Genomic DNA, 5,028 nt, shown 5'->3' on the forward strand with positions numbered 1-5,028 from the left:
CCTGGAAAAGTTATTTTTATCACAGTCTGAAAGTAAAAACCGCTGGGCACGCAGGGGACATGTAGAGCAAACAATTAAGTCGTTTTTAATTTTCTTAATTACTTTTTATTTAAACTGTTAATTTTTTTAAAACTGAAAAATAAAACCATTAAAAACAAACATAAAGTCTCTCATTACGTGTCCTTTCGTTAGTAATTTGATAACTAATTGTGTTCATTGATTTTGTCTGACAGAAACCTGGCTCAGAAAGTATAAATTAATCCACTTCTGCTAATTATCTAAATTTTCGTATTCACAGAAAAATAGGTCAAGGMTTAGCTGCTGTTTTTCAGTCTGGATTATTCATTAATGCCAAATCAATTAATTAATTCTAAATCTGTTGAGTTCTTGGCCCTTAGTTTTTCTTATCCAAAATGGAAAAGAGAAAAAAAACAGCTCTTAAGCACTGTGTAATAGTGTATTTTGTTCTTATTTTCTTTAGTTTCACATTTTTCTCTGCATCAATAAGCTCGTGGACTACAGCAGYTGGGAAAAGGAGTTCGGCTGACTTAAAACTGCACACAATCCAGGACAGAAGAACATGTAGCTGAAGGAACATCAAGACCCTCAAGGTGGGTGTGTTGTGAACAAAGACCAGAGGACGGGATGCAGACTGACTCAAAGAACAAAACCTGACTTAATTATTTTTTTTAAAATGCTGACATGACAGCTGACAAAGACAAAAGTTTAAAAAAAAAAGACAAAGACAAAAGTTTAAAAAAAAAAACCCACAAGAAGGCGGTGGAAAAGGCAGACGAACAGTGACAAGCTGAGGATGGACTGAGAACCAGAGGATTAATGAGACTAGGAGCGGTGGAATAAACGGTGAGACTAATGATAACAAAGAACAGGTGTGAGGTGTAACCTGAGGGCAAGAGGGAGAAAGGGTTAACGACTCAGAGASWMTRWRAMMCYCWCMCCCCCTCCATGGGTGCTTGAAGGACCTTACTGACAGTTCTTCTGACCCAGAACWCATGAATACAGAAGGGCCTCCAGATTTCCTCTAAAATTACCTTCTTCCAACAATCCAGGCCCACAGTGGTAAAAGAAGCAACTGAWTTTAGATTTTTAGTTTCTCCTTTTATCTGCTGTCACTGAAAAAGATTTGTGGTGACCTCTGGTGGTCCGATTTTTTAAATCTCCATCAAATATAATATTTGGTTTCTAGTTTAAGAGATTATTTCCTCTCACTGCATAAAGAAAACTGTTTATATTTCTTTAGAATAATTTGTTTATATATTTCTATTTCATTGGAGCAATAAAGGGACTCATTGCAAAGTAAGAAATCAATTTTAAAATGGTTATTCTAATTTATATTAAGTYATTCTAAATCAAATGGTGCAGTTTAAAAGAATTTTACTCCAGTAGTGCTCCCTGAATGTGGATATGAAGTTTTGAAATGTGGGTCTGCACTCAATATAAACAAAACACTCAAATTCACCATAAACTCTTTGAAAGCTTATTTGAGATTATCGTAGTCCGCAGATAAACAACATGGCCGATAAGTTTAGCCTTTATTTTCAGTCACTTTGGCTATTTCTGTAGGTAAACAACAAGTTGGGGTCTTAGCTGTTGAGAGGTTGAATGTGGGCGGAGTTTTAAAAAATAGGCGGATAATCTTGGGTGTGGGTGGAGTTTGAGAAATTGATGGTTGGGTTGATTTATGGCAAGTATGTGATTGTGAGCTCACAGGAAGTACTGACCATGTTATTTTATATATATATATTTTTTTTCAATTTTTTGTGCTTCCAGCACCTTATTGTCCGAGCGTCAATATTCAAAAATATCAACATTTTTTTCCCACTCAGGGTTGTTTTGACCGAGCCGAATAGTTAAACGCCCGACCACATATATAGCATCCAAATTTTGTGCTACAAGCTCCTTCTTGTCTCGAGTTATGACAAATATTCAAAACTAGCCAGCTTTTTACAGGTGCATTCTGGACATTTCGACCGAGSCAAATTGTTACACATCCCCCCTGACTTCATCCAATCGAATCGTTAAGGCTTCTTCAAACCCCACCCTAAATTAGTCAATCTGACTAATCAGGTCCTTCACAAACTCCTCCCACAAAAGTCAAACAGACCAATCATGTATTTTAGAAACTCCTCCCACATCCAGGAACCTCCCACTTAATAACTGCAGAGATCYCCTTCTCAGCAAAGATGGCAGTTAGAATCTGGTCACAAATGTTTCATTTCAGGACAAACACATTAAATTGAGTTGTTACTTTGTGATTAAAAACAACAACATGTTGTTCATGACTTTGAAGTAAGTACGTTTTACGCAGAAACAAGGAAATATTAGTTTCATTCTTTTTTTGCTTTTGAAGTGCCAGAAAACAGGAGACGACAGAAGAAACAGAGCCACACATGTTTAAAACACAGACACGTTTTTTATGATTTAAAAACCAGACTGGGTTTCGTCGATATCGTCACATGTAAAGAAACAATGTTGGTAGACAAAATCTGAAAAAATATAAAATAAATTAAAGTGAAAAAAACAATCGAAATGTTTTTTTTTCCCAGCTCTCAAACATTTCTCTACAGTCTTTGACAATATTCACATTTGACATCAATACTGTTGATTAATAAACACAAAAGGCAAAAAGGGGACATTTTCAGTACATTCTAATGGGTTTACAGGTGTGCATGTCCACAAACGCATGCAGGTGTTTACAGATTACCTGGTGAGATGATCCACAAAGTAGTTTTATTTTTTTTATTTTGACCTGCGGCTCTAGAAAGGGCGCGTGGAAGTGTCTGAACTCTGACAGGCAGGTTAATTTAGGGGTTTTAAATGAGCTATACTGCTGAATGAATTAATGAAAAATACAAAAAACTACAACCAGAAACATGTGAGTAGGGAATATGTCTTATTATAGACCGCTGTTTCACATAAGAAATATACAACTACAAACCACAGAACCATGCCCTCATCTCTGCTCCCCACCTCCCCATGCATCACATCATTTCTGCACTAACACGACGATCTGACACAGTCCAGTTCATCAGATCTGGATCTCTAGAACAATGCATGCTCTGACATTTTCAGGAGYCCAAACAACAAATGAATATAGAAATTTTGCAGAATTGTTAACACTGTACATCATCTGCAGAGTAATTATTTCAAGTAGATGGTGACAACATACGTTAGCTTTTAAAAATAAAAAAGTGTTTTTTTTAGCCAAACAGTTTGACCGTCACTGCAAAGTTTTGCTAGGACAGTGGGTCCCCACTTTTTTGCCAAACAAAGCAAACCACATGTTAAAAAACACGCAGTGATAAAATCAAGCTAAAACTTTAGATATTTACAAGAAAACGCTTTAATCATTCTAATTKTTAGAAGCTCTGATTAGCATTAGCACCGCTTTTGAGCAGAATGCTAACACTACAACTGCTTGGCTAAGGCTAACATTAGAATGTTAGCATTAGCACAAGTTTGACCATAATGCTAAAACTAAAACAGCTTAAAGCTTAGCACAGCTTTGAGCAGAATGCTAAAATTAGCATCCTAAGCTGCTCAAWTTTTTTTCTTCAAGTTTAGCTCTGTCAACAAAAATTTATCACCACAATTCACACACCAGTTCTAAAAGTCACACTTGTTTTAAAGTCATTTTAAAATTTAGCTTTGGGCTAAATRGAAATGTCAAATAGCTAACATGCAAACGGTGTTAGCACAACACTAGTTAATAATTAGACTTAAGTGCAAAACACCAGTGATTCTGACATAAATTTAATTTATTATTAAAGACACTTTGCTGAAATTGTTAAAAAGAGTAGTTGTGCTATTATTCTTATTATTATTAATATTATTATTGTATTTGAGGTTTATTTTGCTTCGAGCTAATGGCTAACACGATCCTGCTAATGCTAAATTTAATTTATTAGCACCACAGAGTGGTGGTAAATAAGAACTGCATTTGGCTGTTAAACTAATTAATTATGTCCTTTGTTAAACATTTTCTTTGTTGTGAATTAAGTCAACATTGAATGTCACAAATTTATGTTTTATAGCCTTATTTTTTTTTATATAAATGTGGAGATGTAAGCAAATACTTCCATAAAAGGTAGCTTGATTTTTGAATGTTTTTCTGCAAAACAGAAGTGGACGTATTTTTTTTTTAAAATTTGGCATTTAAGCCAAAATAGCTTGCTCACGTCTGTGCTGAATTTAGAGGGTGGGCGGTACACAAGTTTACACATTTCCTTCTTAAATATCTTAATAAATGTTGCCACCGTTTTAGACAATCAAAGGGGAAAAAAGGCAAACTACTTTTTCCAATATAAATATTTTTCTGTGGGGAAGGGTAAAATACAATTATATAGTTGAAAATTTACAATTTAAACCCTCTGTAAAATCTCAATAATGAGTCTAAAGACATAAATATCAACATAAATGTGCTTTGTGAAACATGCTAGCAGTTGTTTTTATTCATATCATATTTATAATGTTAAATTTGTGAACAGGCTAACATTTTTCTTTTTGCATAAACTAAAATTATTCATGTTTTTAGCCCTGTGATGGTTACAATATAAGATTTCACAACAGTTTTTTCCAGATGCTGTTAGCATGACTGGTACAAAATAAAATATAAAACTGAAAACACACTTTCCTTTCTTTTTTTCTTYAAACACTAAGGTTGGAAACCACTTCACTCTGCAACCAAGACAAGATAAATCTGGGTTTATAAAAGGTTAAGATCTTTAAACACTGATTACAAACATTTAAAACTGAATTCATAAATGTGGCTTCGGCATGCAGCTCAGTAAGAAAGGACTGGAWGTTTGTGGTCAAATTAATTCTTGTGAACTGGAGTTTTACTAAGATACAAGCAGAAGACGAAATCTTTCATTTTTCTTTCTTTTTCTTTTTTTTGATGAGACTCAACAGTCACAGAACTTCCAACAACAACCTGTTTACACCAGATATGGACGCTGATTTTTATCTGAAGGTTGACATATTCAGTTTTTTTTTGCTGGTAAATAT

The sequence above is a fragment of the Austrofundulus limnaeus genome, unplaced genomic scaffold (assembly GCF_001266775.1).
Source record: "Austrofundulus limnaeus strain Quisiro unplaced genomic scaffold, Austrofundulus_limnaeus-1.0 Scaffold119, whole genome shotgun sequence".
Taxonomy (NCBI): Eukaryota; Metazoa; Chordata; class Actinopteri; order Cyprinodontiformes; family Rivulidae; genus Austrofundulus; species Austrofundulus limnaeus.